Raw genomic sequence first — 18,601 nt, forward strand, 5'->3', positions numbered from 1 at the left:
CATAGGAAGGTGTACTTCCTCATCCTCTTCCCTGAGGTGGTCTATATTCGGGCCTCATATCCTGCCATAAAATTAAAAGAATTATTAGTTCAAAAGTTCTCTAGTGAGAAAATTAGGGAGACTATTATCTGTCCCTTTTTTGTAAATGATTTCAAAATCAAATGGTGCTAACAGGGTTTGCCATCTTGCAAACATCTGTTTAGAAACATCATTTTTACAATCTTTATTAAAGATAAACTTTGCTGCTTGGCAATCAGTTTTTATTAAAAACTTCTGATTGTATAAATCAGTCTGGAACTTTAATACACATTTTACTATGGAAAGGATTTCCTTAGCCACAGTAGCATATTCTTTTGGGACTTATTCCCTAATAGAATTGAACAAGATATTCTTGTTTATTAGCTGGGGAATATTGTTTTAATATTTCACCATATCCAATATCTTAGGCATCAGTTTCAATAGCATTTGCCCAACTTGGATTAGCAAGCATAAGGCATGGAAGATTATTAACCTTCTGTTTAATACGTTTGACTGATTTACTATGATCATCAGTCCATGCTTTCGGATTTTTCTTTAATCTTTTATAAAGAATTAAAGTATCCTTACCAAGGTCCTTTATGAAAGGAGCAATATAATTAAGGCTTCCTAGAAACCTCTAGAGTTGAGTCTTATCAGTTATGACATCAGGGAATTTGGATGCAAATTCAATGCTTCTTTGGATTGGAACTATTCTTCCATTTTGAATATTATGACCTTAAAATCTTATATTGGTCTGAAAAAGGGCCATTTTTTGTTTAGAAATTACTAAGACATTTTGAATTATAATTTTTCTAAAAAGATCCAAATGTTTAAAATGAATTTCAATATTATTTGAAAATACTATAATATCATCAATATAAACAATTATAAAATTTGTATAAGGCATGAAAATATTATTTATTATTTTCTAAAATTCAGAAGGGGCATTTTTTAAATCAAAAGGCATAACATTCCATTCATATTGACCCATTGAGACATTAAAAGCAGTTTTATATTTATCTGACTCAGATATCTGAATCTGCCAATAACCTGATTTTAAATCAAAATTTGAAAATATTATGGCATCATGCAATCTATCCAATAAATCCTTTTCATTGGGGATTGGATATCTAATCCACTTTAAAACTATATTAAGGGGATTATAATTGATAACTAATGTTGGAACTCCTCGTTCCTGTTCAGCATGTTTATTAACATAAAAGGCAGTACATGACCATTTAGACCTTGAAGGTCTTATAAGGCCTTTTTGCAGTAAAGAATCTATTTCGTTTTTGCATAATTCCAAATAATTTGAATTCATTTGGCAAGGTCTAGCCTTAGTTGAAATATTATCTTCTGAAAAGTCTTCTTCATAGGGAAGACTAACTATATGATTTTTCCTATTCCAAAATTGGTTTGGATGGTCCCCATATATTTGTAATGAAAACTAATTTTTTTAAAAATCAATTTTTTCTATAAGCTTTGGGTTTTGTAAATCTTCTGCAATAGTGTAATGACCCGGCTGGTTATTTTGAGTGTTGTAGCCCTGTTCCCCTAATTACTGCTCCTTTTGTGATTTACAATTGTTATATGACTTACTGGGTTAGTTGGTTCGGGTCCGGAGAGATTTCGGAGTGAATTGAGACACTTATTCTCATAATGGAAAGCTTAAGTTGGAAAAGTTGATCAGATATTAACTTATGTGTAAACGACCCCGGATTTGAATTTTGATGGTTCTGTTAGCTCCGTTAAGGGATTTTGGACTTAGGAGCGTATCCGAATTGTAATTTGGAGATCTGTAGTTGAATTAGGCTTGAAATAACAAAAGTTGAATTTTTGGGAAGTTTGACCGGGAGTGGACATTTTGATATCATGGTCGGATTCCGATTCCGGAAGTTGGAGTAGGTCCGTAGTGTCATTTGTGACTTATGTGCAAAAATTGGGGTCAATCGGACGTGATTTGATAGGTTAGACATCAGTTATAGAAATTTGGAAATTCAAAGTTCATTAGTCTTGAATCTATGTGCGATATGTGTTTTTTATATCGTTTGAGGAGATTCGATGGTTCGACTAAGTTCGCATGATATTTTAAGACTTATTGGTATATTTGGTTGAGGTCCCGGGGGCCTCGGGTTGATTTCGGGTGGTTAACGGATCAAGGTTTGAAGTTGAAGAGCTGCTAAAGGTTGAGGACTGCTTGTGTAATCGCACCTGCGGAGTGGGCACTGCAGGTGCGAGCCCGCAGAAGCGGGCCAGGAAGGAATTGGCAGAGGTCGTAGGTGCGAGGTACTTTCCACACCTGTGAGGCCGCAGATGCGGCGAAAAAGGCACAGAAGCGGAGTGTGAAGGAGTTGAGGGGTGTAGACTATTTCCGCAGAAGCAGATCATGGGCCGCGGAAGCGCCTCCGCAGGTGCGAGACCTGGAGCATAGGTGCGAGCCCAGATGAGTTAAGTGACTTCCGCAGGTGCATAGTTTTCACCGCAAAAGCGTCTTTTGGGACCGCAGGTGCGGTTTGACTGGGCAGAGCATATAAACATAAGGGTTCGCGATTTTCTTCATTTTATAATGTTTTGAGCTCGTATTTTGGAGGCTTTTGAGAGCATTTTCATGGGGATTCTTGAGGTAAGTTCCTTGTGTTCATCTTTCTTTAATAATTATGTTTCCCCACTGATTTTCAACCTAGTTGGTGTGTTTTCGAGGTGTAACTTGGGGGTTTGAGACTAGGGATTTGGAGAGTTGATTTTGGGGATTTGAATGACCAATTGGTGTCGGATTTTGATGAATTTGGTATGACTAGACTCGTGGTTGGATGGGCTTTCGGATTTTGTGAGTGTTGTTGGATTCCGAGACATGGGTCGGAGGCGGTTTTGAACCAATTTCAGATTTTGAGTTATAACTTAGTAATTTCTTGTAGAATTGATTCCTTTAGCCCGTATTAATTGTATTTTACTGTTTGTGGCTAGATTCGGGTCATTTGGAGGCCAATTTTTGAGGCCAAGGCGTGTTGGAGTAGAGTTTTGCTCGGATTGAGGTAAGTAATACTTCTAAACTTGGTTCTAAGGGTTCAAAACCCCGAACTTATGTGTTATGTGATTGGTATTGAGGTGACGCGCATACCAAGTGATGGGCGTGCGGGCGTGCACCGTGTGAATTGTGACCTGGTCGATTCCATGGCACTATATAGTGGTTCTATCTTGTTGATATCCGTGTTTTCATCATGTAATAAAGTAATTGAGATGTCACTCTTGCTAAATATCATGTTTAGGCTTTATGCCGGTACTGTTGGGGCCCATAGTGGTCGTTTCTTGCAGTTGTTTTATTGATTTCATTGATATTTCATACTCAGTCATATTCATTCATTTCATATCATATCTTAGTCTTTGTTGTTATTTATTGATACATTATATCATTGTTTCCGGGCTAGTATCATGACATTGTGAGCCCGTGAGAGAGAGACTGGAGAGATTGATGACTGATTGAGGTCGAGGGCCTGAATATGAGTGACATTTATGGGATCGGGCTGTGTGTCGTAGCGGTTATACTGATTTATGATAGCGTTTGGGCTGAAGGAGCCCCTCCGAAGTCTGCACACACCCTTAGTGAGCGCAGTTGATTATATTGAGGGATGGATCTTCCCTAGACATGGATCTTGTCCGAAGCATTATATACCTGGAGATGGATCTTCTTCACGGGCTGGATTGGCCCTACTTAGTACTGGGTGACTAATGGTCAGTGATGTATATATTCCGGGATGGATCTTCCCTGGGCCGTATGGGCCATATACAGTACTGAGTGATTGAGCATTTGAGAGTGTGAGCACATGAGGCTGTCAGTATGGTGTGTCACCTACAGCATGTGCATTGGCATGTAGAATTAGAGGACTTATATTCTTCATATCATTCAGATTTGATCCATTCTACTGTTTTGAGATATCTATCGAACTTGAAAGCATGTCTACGTTTCTGCACTGTTATTTTCTATATTAAACTGTGCCGGTTGAGTTCGTAACTACTTTTAGTCCAAAGTTTAGATTTGTTACTTATTGAGTTGGTTGTACTCACGCTACACCCTACACCTCGTGTGCAGATCCAGGTGCTTCCGTGTAACACCCCGGAAAATTTTGAAGTACTTAAGCATTATTAAGAAAGTCGATGTGCACTAATTATATTATTTTGTGTGAAGACGAGGTCTATTAATGGGATGGATATCAATTGGATATGATAATAAGTGTACGAGTCATATTATAAGTGATGTGGGGCCTAGGGAGAGCCCTAAGTCCTAGTCAAGTTGGAAATTTCATGATAGACTAAAGTTCCAAATGAGTACGCACAAAACCAAATTTTGGACGGTCATATCTATATATATGTAAGGAGTTAGGTGATGTATGGCCTATTGAATTAAAGGTCTTTGAGTCTAGTTTCTGAGTCTAGTTTCTAACTCTTCAAACCGTTTGTCATTTGGACATTCCTACAAGAAGTTATGACCAAATTACCAAAGGCTGGCGGAGGAGCCTGCAAATGCGAAGCATCCAAGGCCGCATCCGAAAGAGAGGCTGGCAGTGAAGTGCTGCCATAGCGTCCAGGTTCGCATCCGAGCTTCAAAGAGGAATGAAGTGGGGATGCAAAGCATCCAGGGCCGCATTCAAAACCCAGAAACCTGGGCCTATAAATACAAGGTCGGATAAAGAGGGTATTTTTTGTATTTGGGGGTTAGGGTTCTTGAAGTGAAGGGGCGATTTTGAGCTCAAATCAAGTCCAATCGACCAAGGTAAGTTGTTAATGATATTTTGGATTGATTATTACTTAATATACATGAGTTCTAACATTATTCTTACACCCAAATACAATATTTCATCATCAAATCCTCAAGAACACAAAAATCACCAAAGTTTTGATTTTTCAAGATTGATCTACTAGAGGTAATTCCAATGCTTCAAACTCGTTTATTATGAGTAGTTAGAAGTATTTGAAGCATTTGTTACAAGTTCTAATGGTTGAAAGATTGGATTATAAAACTCTAGTTCATGGCATGAATAGTACTTTTGAGAAAATAAGAGAGAAGATGAATGGTAATCTTGGCGATGAAATTTATGAATACAATGAATCTATGGGATTTGTTACTAATATTGGTCTCATTGGATGTTGTTATTGTAGATTGAAGTTGATTAGTGTAGTGCATAGTTGTAGTATCATTAAGGGAAGAATTTGAGGTATGTTGGCTAAACTCTTCTTTAAGAATTGGAATTCCCAATATCCTTGTAAGTCCGAGATGTTGATTATAAATGGAGTATTCCGATAAGTTCTGTGATGAAGATATATGTTCAATTCGTGTTTCAAATGCTCTTATCATATTTCATTATAAATTGAGGATGTGTCCCAAACTATGGATTATGTATCCACATGTTATAATTTCTAGTTGTGATTTATGCGAAAGTTATTATGCCAAGTTGTGTGGAGATTGTGATTGTGATACACCTCCACCCGCATACATTGGGGTGAGGCAGCATGACCTCTTTGTGTGGGGATTATGGTATAGAGATTGTGATTGTGATACACCCCCACCCGCACATATATTGAGGTGAGGCGGCATGACCACTTTGTGTAGGGATTATGGTATTGTGGGCCTGCACCTCCACCCGCTTACATTGGGGTAAGGCGGTACGACCGCTTTGTGTATAGTTTTGGTATTATTGTGGAACCACCACCCGCATACATTGGGGTGAGGCGGCATAGCCGCTTTGTGTTGGTATTGGTATCGTCGATGCATTTCCACTCGCATACATTAGGGTGAGGCGGCATAGCCGCTTTGTGTAGGTTCTTGGTACTGTGGTTATACATCCACCCGCATACATTGGGGTGAGGTGGCAGGGCCGCTTGATTAGAGTTGTGGTATTGTACGGACACCTCCACCTGCATACATCGGGTGAGGCGGCGGGGCCGCTTTGTGTGAAGATGGTTACAGAGAACCTCATCTTAAATCCTATAAATGTTATTGATAGCTTTTAATAAGCTTGTTATGGTTTAATCGGTTATCTATATTATTCTATTGCTACACTGGTTCACCATATTCATCTTGTATTTCTGAATTTTTAAATTAGTGTTAATACGAAAAATAGTGTTTTTTCTAATAAAATTACTTTCATCTTGTGAAAGAGTTTTGATAAAAGGAAAATGTAATTCTTTTCCTAATATGTGAGTAGAGATACCGTCTAAGCCAGTAATGAAAGGTTTTATCTGAGTGATAAAAGGAATTCCTAAGATGATATCTTCATTTATATCCTCAGTAATGATAAAATTATTTGTTAAACAAATACCATTGTTACAGATATGAGCTTTAGAAAGCTTATAGTTAATACGAAGTTGTTCTCCTGTAGCGGAGTATAATTTAGAAGTACTTTTTTCCAAATACTGAGTAGGAACAATACCTCTCATGATACAGTTATGATCTGCACCACTGTCAAGTAAAGCAATTTTGTTAATAACAAAGTGTTTGTTAATAACTATTTTGATGGGAATATGATAACTCTGAGGTTTAATACTAGTAATCACCGTAAGACTGGGAGTTTGGGAAGATGAAGTCTTATCTTGAGTAAGACGAAGATCGATCGGGTTATCATTTTCTGAATGATACTCACTTTCATGAAGTTCAGGTTCTTCTTCGTTTTCGGACTTATGTTCGTAAGTCCTAGATTGTTTAAGAACCTATTCTGTAAGAACATCAAGTTCAACTTTTCCAAGTCTAGATTTAATATCTTTAATCTCTTCTTTGAGTTCTAAGACTTCATGTCTTAGATCAGAGATTGAGGGTTCAGCAGGTTTATCGAAGCGAGACATGACTTGCTTCATGCTGAATGGTTCAATGATTGACCTCGATTTTGGTCTGTCATTTTGATGAGAGAGGATAAGATTTTTGAGTTCTATCAAGTATTGTTTTCTAGATTCATCATCGTTGATGTGTTGTATCGCATCGTAAAGAGCTTCTTTGGAGCTATCAGAAAGAACCTTAATGGAGACTGGAGAGTTGTCACAGGTACAAAAGGCTCCAGAACAGTGGCATTCAATGCCAGATTGGCTTGAATCAGAATTATAAGCGATGTTGATATTCTCTTCATCGCTATATTCTTCTGATGAGTAATAAGGAGAAGAATCAGTATTATCTTCCTCTAAGATAGAGAAGAGTTCCTTTTTGGTATCTTCATTAATCTCTAAGAGGTTGATTTTCTTCTTCTTTTTGCCGGATTTGCATTCATTGGCTCTATGACCGGTTTTGCCACAGTTCCAACAAACATCTCTATTTTTAGAAGACTTTGAAGGTCTTCTGAATTTGGATTTCTTTCTAGGACGATCCTCAGAATTTCTTCAAGCTTTGCTTCGGTGAATCTTTTTGAAAGATTTGTTCTTTCTAGAAAAAAGAGTGGAGGGGGCAACAATATTGGTATAACCGAAGTCTTGACAGAAACTTCCTAGTTCTTTTCTAGAGGAGTGTTGCTCTTTTTTGAGCTGATTTTTGAGCTTGATGTCTGTGCAGAGTTCAAGACCTACAACATTGATGATGCTAACAAGGTCATCATAGGTCATTTGATGGTAAGGAATTTTACCTTCACAATGATCTTGTATTTTGGTTCGGACCTTGCTTGCGAATAAGGGAGAAAGACCGCTGATAAAACGTTCTTTCCAAAAATCTAGATGACAGTCAGGTCTAATCATAACCTTACTGATGAATTGGTTTTTGTAACAGATAAAGTCATCTAGAGATGGGCAATACAGATTGTTTAGAATTTGTAAACTTCTATCTTGGAAGAGTTTGGGTTCTCCGATGAAGTGTTTAGCTATTTGGTAGAGAAGTATAGCGCAAGCGTCTTCTCTAGTTATTTGAGAGGTAGTTTCTATGGTAGTACCCTCAGTTTTAACTACAGTTTCGATGGCTGTAGCAGAGTATATGGCTTGTCTAACATCTTCAGTGAAATAATTATCCCACCAATGTTTCAACATGCCGGTGAATCCAGCTACAATCATAGAGGCTGCTTCTTTATTAGAGAAACCTCTTATCTTGTAGGATGTGATGCAAACTCCCATTTCATGGAATTTATGATATATTTGATGCTCTGCCAAAGCATCTATATTCCATTCGATTATGCTTCTTCCTTCGTGAGAAGTAGAGGCAAGTAAATGATTTTCTTCGTATTGGATATCAGGAAAGAAAGGACGCTTATGATAATTTTTGTAATTATGAAAGCGGTCATTGGAGAGTTTGTGAAGAAGGGCTTCCTTTTCTTGGATAGTGGATATTTTTCCTTCTTTGAGTACTTCTTTGGAAATACTGAAGCTAGCCAACTTTTTGTTGATTTTGTCAAGGATGTTACTAGAGACTTCAAAAGTGTCCTTGAGTTTTGGGTACTTGTCCTTAGAGAACTCAGCTATTTTGAAACCGGGGTTTGGTTCAATATTCTAACTAGTGTTGGGCTGTGAAAGGGTAGGTTTCCCACTGAATAGAGATTTTTCTTTGGAGCCTTCTATTTGTCTAGAGACAACATAAAGGAGTTGATTGGTATAATTGTTTTGTTCAATGACTCGATCGATATCTGAACAAACAGTCATACTATTTGGTTTCTCGCTTTTGGTTTTGAAAGGAGAGGCAGAGATGACAATATTGGATACTGGGATTTTTATTCCTTCTACAGGAGGAATAACAGACTCAACAACTTTGTTGTTAGCATTGTACCATTTATTGATAAGGACTTGTAAACAATCCTTTTGGCTTTCAAATTTGCCGGATATTTCGAACCATCTGAAGAAATCGATTTCACATCTCATTCTTTTCATGTCCGATATCCAACAATATCTGAAGTTTTCTCTTTGCTTGGCAACATACCATTTTCTCTTTGGTACATTATCAGGATGAGTCTAGAGACGATTGATGATCTCTGGATCTAGAGTGTAAGGGTCGCCTGACTTAATTGTCTTGAGGAATTCAGGTACATCTTCCTGAGGAGGATACATATCGCTAGGGGTTGGACTAGCGGGATGATTTTGGTAATAAACTTTTGGGACTGTATGGGAGAAATCTTCTCCTGTAACTTTCCCTTTGTCGTTACCAGTAATTGGTACGGAAGTTGCGTTTTCAGTTATACTTTCTTTCGGGGGTTTAGAAGAAGAAGGTACGGAAACGGAAGGAACTGTAGACCTTTTTCTAAAGGAACTAGTTCTGCTCGAAAGATTAGAACTTGAACCTAAAAATTTGAGATCTATAGATCCATCAGGAAATTGAATCACCTGTTCAATTTGAGATCTTTCAAGATTCGAAGTAGAAGGTTGAGTTATGGCATCAAAGTGCCATTCATCACTTGAGAGTATATCATTTCAATTAAGGAGTCTAGGACCAAATACCGTGCTATGATCTGTATTTGCTTCCATATGCATAATATAAAGACTTGTGAGTCCACTGTTGCTATTAATAATTCTTTAGAAATTATTAAACTACTTTCTGAACAAGATTTGAATAGATATAAACGTCAATTCAATTACTAGCATATTGGCCTTGTTCAAATAGCTGTTAAACCTCTCTTCAGAAAAGGTTTAGACGTGCCCATCTGCGTCCTTCTAAGAGATGCTCGTCTCTTGAACTTCGACGACTCTCTCTTAGGAGTTCTTCAAAGTAACCTAGCCAATGGCCCGGTATACTTTAATTGCTATCCTAATTTCTTGGTAGATATCAATGGCCCTAACGTCATGGATACTTTGACTTTGAATGTCAAAACCAAGAACATGAATAGCAAAGCTAACACTCGAGAGATAGCTATTATTCATCGAGTCTATTATAGACTTATGGACACTACTCTTGCACCTAGAGCTTGAGTAGGTGCAAACTGGGGGTGTGTGCAAACTTCGAAGGGGCTCCTTCAGCCCAAGCGCTATCATAAATTAGTATAACCGTTGTGGCGTGCAGCCCGATCCCATAAATGTCACTCATATTCAGGACCTCATCCACACTCAGTCATCAATCTCTCTAGTCTCTCTCTCACGGGCTCACAATGTCATGATACTAGCCCGGAAACAATGATATGATGTATCAATAAATAACAACAGAGACTGAGATATGATAGGAAATGAATGAATATGACTGAGTATGAAATATCAATGAAATCAGTAAGACAACATCAAGAAACGGCCACTATGGGCCCCAACAGTACCGGCATAAAGCCTAAACATGATATCTAGCATGAGTGATAACTCAATTACTTTATCACATGATGAAAACACGGATATCAACAAGATAGAACCACCATACAATACCATGGAATCGACCAGGTCACAATTCTCATGGTGCACGCCTGCACGCCCGTCACTCGGCATGTGCATCACCTCAATACCAATCACATAACACATAAGTTCGGGGTTTCAAACTCTCACAACAAAGGTTAGAAGTGTTACTTACCTCAATCCGAGCAAAACTCTACTCCAACACGCCTTTGCCTCAAAAATCGGCCTCCAAATGACCTGAATCTAGCCACAAATAGTAAAATACAATTAATACGGGCTAAAGGAATCAATTCTACAAGAAATTACTAAGTTATAACTCAAAATCCGAAATTGGTTCAAAACTGCCCCCGGGCCCATGTCTCAGAATCCAACAACACTCAAAAAATCCGAAAGCCCATCCAACCACGACTCTAGTCATACCAAATTCATCAAAATCTGACACCAATTGGTCATTCAAATCCCCAAAATCAACTCTCCAAATCCCTAGCCTCAAACCCCCAAGTTACACCTCGAAAACACACCATCTAGGTGGAAAATCAGTAGGAAAACATAATTATTAAAGAAATATGAACACGACGAACTTACCTCAAGAATCCCCATGAAAATCCTCTCAAAAACCTCCAAATTCCGAGCTCAAAATGTTAGAAAATGAAGAAAATCGCAAACCCTTATGTTTATATGTTCTGCCCAGTCAAACCACACCTGCGGTCCCGCTTTTGCGGTGAAAACTACGCACTTGCGGAAGTCACTTAACTCACTTGGGCTCGCACCTGCGCTCCAGGTCTCACACCTGCGGAGGCGCTTCTGCGGCCCATGATCCGCTTATGCAGAAGCAGCCTACACCCCTCAACTCCTTCACACTCCGCTTCTGCGCCCTCTTCACCGTATCTGCGGCCTCGTAGGTGCGGAAAGGACCTCGCACCTGCGACCTCTGCCAATTACTTCCTGTCCAATTTCTGCAGCTCCCTTTCCGCTTCTGCGGGCTCGCACCTGCAGTGCCTACTCCGCAGGTGCGATTACTCCAGCTGTCCTCAAACTCCGGCAGCTCTTCAATTTCAAACCTTGATCCGTTAACCACCCGAAATCAACCCCGGGACCTCAATCAAACATACCAACAAGTCTTAAAACATCATGAGAACTTAGTCGAACCATCAAATCTCCTCAAACAATATCATAAACACAAATCGCACATAGATTCAAGCCTAATGAACTTTAAATTTCCAAATTTCTACAACTGACGCCTAACCTATCAAATCACGTCTGATTGACCCTAATTTTTGCACACAAGTCAAAAATGACACCACGGACCTACTCCAACTTTCGGAATCAGAATTCTACCCCGATATCAAAAAGTCCACTCCCGGTCAAACTTCCCAAAAATTCAACTTTCGCATTTCAAGTCTAATTTAACTACAGACCTCCAAATCACAATCCGGACACGCTCCTAAGTCCGAAATCCCCCAACGGAGCTAACTGAACCATCAAAATTTAAATTCGGGCTCATTTACACATAAGTCAATATCCGGTCAACTTTTCCAACTTAAGCTTTCCATTATGAGACTAAGTGTCTCAATTCACTCTAAAATCTCTTCGGACCCGAACCAACTAATCCGGTAAGTCATATAACAACTATAAAGCACAAAAGGAGCAGTAATTAGGGGAATGGGGCTACAACACTCAAAATGACCGGCCGGGTCATTACATCCTCCCCCTCTTAAATAAACGTTCGTCCTCGAATGGGTCTAGAAACATATTTGGAGTCCCAAATAGGTGTGGATATCTGCTTTGCATCTCCCGCTCGATGTCCCAAGTAGCCTCCTCCATCGGCTGACCTCTCCACTGTACCTTCACTGAAGCTATATCCTTTGACCTCAACTTCCGCACCTGCCGATCCAAAATGGCCACCGGCTCCACATCATAAGTCAAATCACCATCCAACTGCTGAAATCCAAAATATGAGACGGATCGCCAACATACTTCCAGAGCATAGAAACATGAAATACTAGATGCATGCACGACAAACTAGGTGGCAAGGCAAGCTCGTAAGCCACCTCCCCAATCCTCCGAAGCACTTCAAACGGCCGAATGTACCGAGGGCTCAACTTGCCCTTCTTCCCGAATCTCATAAACCCCTTCATGGGTGAAACCTTTAGCAGAACCTTCTCCCCAACCATATAAGCAACATCACAGACCTTCTTCTCAGCATAACTCTTCTTTCTGGATTGCGCAGTGCGAAGCCGCTCCTGAATCAATTTAACCTTATCCAATGTATCCTGAACCAAGTCAGTACCCAATAGCCTAGCCTCCCCCAGCTCGAACCAACCTACCAAAGATCTACACCATCTCCCATATAAAGCCTCACACAGAGACATATGAATGCTTGACTAGTAGATGTTGTTGTAGGCAAACTCTGCGAGTGGCAGAAACTGATCCCAAAACCCCCCAAAATCAATGACACAAGCGCGTAGCATGTCATCCAATATCTGAATAGTGCGCTCGGATTGTCCGTCCATATGAGGGTGAAATGCTATGCTAAACTCAACCTGGGTGCCTAACTCTCGCAGTACTGCTCTCCAGAACTGTGATGTAAACTGCGTGCCTCGATCTGAAATGATGGACACTAGCACACTATGAAGGCGGACGATCTATCGGATGTAAATCTCATCCAACCGCTCTAAAGAATAAGCAGTACCCACTAGAATGAAGTGCGCGGACTTGGTCAGCCGATCCATAATTACCCAAATAGCATCGAACTTCCTCGAAGTCTGTGGGAGCCCAACTACAAAATCCATGGTGATCTGCTCCCACTTCCACTCTGGAATCTCTAACCTCTAAAGCAATCCACCTGGTCCCTGATGCTCATACTTAACCGGCTGACAGTTAAGGTATCGAGCTACAAACCCCACTATATCCTTCTTCATTATCCTCAACCAATAGTGCTGCCTCAGGTCCTAATATATATTCGCGACACCCGGATGAATGGAATACAACGAACTGTAGGCCTCCTCAAGAATCAACTCACGTAGCCCATCCACATTGGGCACATAAATCCAACCCTACATCCTCAATACCCCATCATCCTTGATAGTCACATCTCTGGCATCACTGTGCTGAACCGTGTCCTTATGGATAAGCAAATGGGGATCATCATACTAGCGCTCTCTGATGCGATCATATAAGGAAGATCGAGAAACCACACAAGCTAGAACCTGGCTGGGCTCTAAAATATCCAATCTCATGAACTAGTTGGCCAAATCCTAAACATCAACTGCAAGAGGTCTCTCTCTAACGGGAATGAATGCAAGACTACCCATACTCACCGTCTTTCTACTCAAGGCATCGGCCACCACATTGGCCTTCCCGGGATAATACAGAATGATGATATCATAGTCCTTTAGCAGCTCCAACCACCTCCGTTGCCTCAAATTTAGATCCTTTTGTTTGAACAAGTGCTGGAGACTCCGATGATCCATAAACACCTCATAAGACACACCGTAGAGATAATGCCTCCAAATCTTCAATTCATGATCGATGGCAGCTAACACCAAATCATGAATGGGGTAGTTCCTCTCATGAGGCTTCAACTGGCGCGAAGCATAAGCAATCACTCTTCTACATCAAGACACACCCAATACTGATCCGAGAAGCATCATAATATACTGTATAAAGCATGAAGATGAAGGCAAAACTAGAATTGGAGCTGTGGTCAAGACAGTCTTGAGCTTCTAAAAGCTCTCCTCACACTCATCCGACCACCTGAAAGGAGAACCCTTTTGGGTCAATTTGGTCAAGGGCGATTCAATAGACGAGAAACCCTCCACAAAGCGACAATAATAACCGATCAAGCTGAGAAATCTCCGAATCTCCATAGCTGAGGATGGTCTGGGCCAGCTCTGAACTGCCTCTATCTTCTTCGGATCCACCTGAATACCCTCACTGGACACCACGTGTACTAAGAATGCCATTGAGCTTAGCCAAAACTCATACTTGGAGAACTTGGCATAAAGTTTCTCATCCCTCAACCGCTGCAACACAATCCTCAAATGCTGGGCATGCTCCTCCTGGCTACGAGAGTACACCAGGATATCATCAATGAACATTCTTATAGTACCATCCTTATTCTTCACAAACAGAACTGATGCACCCCAAGGTGACACGCTAGCCCGAATAAACCCCTTATCAAGGAGTTCCTGAAATTGCTCCTTCAATTCCTTTAACTTAGCTGGTGCCATGCGATATGGTGGAATAGAAATAGGCTGAGTTCCCGACACCAAGTCTATACCGAAGTCAATATCCCTGTCAGACGGCATGCCTGAAAGTCTGCAAAAAATACGTCCGAAAACTCCCGCACCACCGGAACAGAATTAATAGTGAGAGTATCAGCACTAACATCCCTCACAAAGGCCAAATAAGATAAACAATCCTTCCCAACCATCCGTTGGGCCATCAAATATGAAATCACTTTGCTTGGAGCATAGTCTAGAGAACCTCTCCACTCAACCCTCAGCAACCCCGGCATCGCCAACGTCACAGTCATAGCGTGACAATTTAAAAAAGCATGACATGGAGACAACCAATCCATACCCAAGATCACGTCAAAATCAACCATACTAAGCAACAAGATATCAACTCTACTCTCCAGACTCCCAACGATTACTACACACGACTGATATACACGGTCCACAATAATAGTATCACCCACCGGCGTAGAGACATGAATAGATGAAACTAAGAACTCACGAGGCATATCCAGATAATGAGCAAAATATGATGAGACATACGAATAAGTTGAACCAGGATCAAATAATACAGTGGCCTCCTTGTGGCAAACTGAGACAATACATATGATCACTACGTCTGAAGCAACAACATCTGGTCTGGCAGGTTTAGCATAGAATCAGGCCTGACCACCACTTGATTGGCCTCCCCCTCTAGAGCGACCCCTAGCTGACTGAGCTCCACCCCGAGCTGGCTGGGCCGGTGGTGAAGTAACGGGTGTTGAAGTCATAGACTGACTCCTCTTGTGAGATGGACCTCCTGTAAGGCGGGGACAATACCTCTTGATGTGACCCATATCTTCACACTCGAAACAACCCCTCCCAGCGAATAGCGGTGGGGACTGGAGGGAGCCCCGAGCACCAGAATACCCGCTAGAAAAACCTGATGCCGATGAGCCCTAAACTGAAGGTGCATGGGACGAACTCTGAGCTAGAAGGGAATTGAGAGATGACTGGCCCTGATGTGTACTGTATGAACCAGGGCCGGATGATGCACCACGATAAATTGGACGAGCCGTCTGAGCATACCTATAAGAATGACCCCTACCATGGTGGAACTGACCTCTAGAAGGAACACCGCTAAAACCTCCTAACCCTCGAGGCCTCTTGGCCTCCCTCTCAACCTGCTCCTGACTGCGAACCATCTCAATCTGTCGAGCAATATCGACAACCTCATCAAAAGTAGAACCAGATACCCTCCCTCTAGTCATAAGCAACCGCAACTTATATGTGAGGCTATTGATGAACCTCTGAATTCTCTCCCTTTCAGTGGGAACTAGCCAAACTACATGACGAGCCAACTCAGAAAACCTCATCTCTTACTACATCACAGACATGCCATCCTAACGAAGCTGCTCAAACTATCTGTGCATCTCTTCTCTGCGAGACTGTGGCACGAACGTCTCCAAGAAGCAAACGGAGAACTCCTGCCATTTAAGTGGTGCTGCACCGACCGGCTTGCGCCTCTCATAATCCTCCCACCATCTGAAGGCAGCCCTAGAAAACTGAAAAGCAGTGAACGAGACCCCACTGGTCTCCAGAATACCCGTTGTCCGAAGCATCTGCTCGCACTTATCCAGAAAGCCATGAGCATCCTCTGACTTAGCACCACTAAATGATGGAGGTCGAAGCCTCCCAAATCTCTAAAGTATCCTCTACTCATCATCAGCCATAATGGGGACTACCGGGGCCCGAGCAGCCGCTACCGGCTGGGCTGGTAGTGCCCCCGGTATCTGAAGTCCCTGCACTACCTCCTATGGAGTACGGGCAACAGGGGTATGAGTACCTCCCCTGGCCTGAGAAGTAGTAGGTGTGGCCTGAGCCGAAACCACCTGAGCAAGGCTAGTGCAAACTGTCAGTATCTGGGCCAAAGTCTCCTGAAGGCCTGGTATCACAATGGGCACAATGGGTACCTGAGCTGGCATCACTGGCTCAACTGTATCGGGTACCTGCTCCTAAGCTGGAGCGACTGGTGGGTCTGTAGGTGCTGCCCTAGCTGTTGTACGAGCTGTACCCCTGCCCCTACCGCGGCCTTTACCATGACCTCGGCCTCTCGCGACCCTAGCTGGTGGTACTGGTGGCTATCCATCCTGCCCAGTAGTACGTGTCCTCAAAATTTGTGAGAGAATAGAATAACTGAAGTTTAGTTACCGGAATCAACAAATCCGCATAAAAAGAATACAAGAATGTGAAATTTCCTAAGGGTTCGGCAGCCTCTCGAAGATAAGTACAGACGTCTCCGTACCAATCCACAAGACTCTACTAAACCTGCTCATGACTCGTGAGACCTATGTAACCTAGGCTCTAATACCAACTTGTCACGGCCCAAAATCAACCGTCGTGATGGTGCCTATCGTGGAACTAGGAAAGCCAACTACTCAACCATGTCAACTAAATAAAAGCTTTGAAAATTGAAGCAGTTAATATTTAAGAAAAACCTAAAAATTAACCGAAATAAAACCACAACGCAATACAAATCTCTCTAAAAAATCGGGTTGTCACCGAGTATATGAGCATCTATACCAGGATACAACCTACTACAATATCTGAGGAATAAGAACTGAAATACAAATAAAGATAATGAAGGAGAGTCAAGGCCTACAAACGCCATGCAGCTACCTCGATAGTCTCCGAGATCTCGACTCCTCACTCAACAGTCGCCGTAATCGGAATATCACGCCCCAAAACCGAGGAGCGCGACCGGCACTCAACTGAGTGAACCCGACTGAGCAAGCTTGTTAGATTTCATTCTACCCAAACTCATCCACAAATGGAGATAATACTTATTTTCATTAATTAGATAAAATGGTGTTCACGTCTACAATAACAATTCATTTCCAATGGCTTCATCATTTTTAAAGTCTTAATGGACAAGTAATACAACCACAACATAACATATTTTGTCTTTCCAATCACCAATACAAAATTATTAAAGGCAGTATAAGAAAAGCCCTTAAAAATTTACAAGATTATTTATTGAATCAACATTAAAAACATTGCAGCGGAAATAAAAAAATATAGAGGGGAGAGGTCTTAGAAAATTGGGTAATTTTCTGATGCCTCTTACAATGAGAATGGGGGCCTTATTTAGACTGAATGAAAAGATGCCTTTAATTTTAGGCATACAAGTGTATGATTTGATTTGTCCAGCAGGGTTAGGTGGTCGACAATCGAAAGTGGGGCGGTTTATCTTTTTTTAAAAGTAAACAGTAAGGTAAAAGAAAAGGATAAGATTCCTTTATGATAATGACTTCTTAGTCATAGTTGGGGTCCATGTACGCTAAAGCTATTCCCTTTGGGTCACATATGCCTCTGTTATTGCTTTCTCCTGTAGAAGCAGCATCTTCAATCAATTGCATGATTTGGCTTTTTTCATAGTTATCTATGTTTTGTAAGGCTTGCTTAAGTTTTTCCTTGAGAGCTGCCTTGGAAGGTGAAGATTTAGTGAAGCTTTGCTGAATGTTCTTTGGGGTTTTGAGGACTAGCTGTTTGGGAGTCCAGCCTTTGATATTGATCTCTTTGGATAGATATTTTATTCTATCGAATTTTGCCTTAGAAAAGTTCCAACTGATAATGAAGGAAATTCTTTTTTTGCATAAAATATTTACACATTTTAATGTGTTCTGATAAAGTATATATGGCCTCTTTGGTCTGAAAATCATCAAACATGTTTAGGAATTGCTGGGGGGGATTTCTTTGTTTCCTCCAAATAGGTTCCACCATTCGTAGAACCATCTGTGAATTATAGCCTTATTGACTTCTAGGCTATATTTAACGAACCAAGTATGTCCTGGTCTAAGATACAAAAAATTAAACCAAGCAACTTTATAGTCGTGCCAGTTATATGTCTGAGGACGATGCATCATGGACAGTGCTATTGGTGTGTGCAGGTGATCTGCGAACCACTCAAACGGTGATAATATTTTCTTTATAGTAACTCTAGAGTAATTAATATACCCTGGACTCTTTTCGTTCAAAGTATGTTCTACTTCTATGGAATCGGTGTCGATGAGGATGGCCTCGTAGAACCTTCTTGTTTTGTATAG

This window comes from Nicotiana tabacum, chromosome 13, assembly GCF_000715075.1.
Source record: "Nicotiana tabacum cultivar K326 chromosome 13, ASM71507v2, whole genome shotgun sequence".
In the NCBI taxonomy this organism is placed as follows: Eukaryota; Viridiplantae; Streptophyta; class Magnoliopsida; order Solanales; family Solanaceae; genus Nicotiana; species Nicotiana tabacum.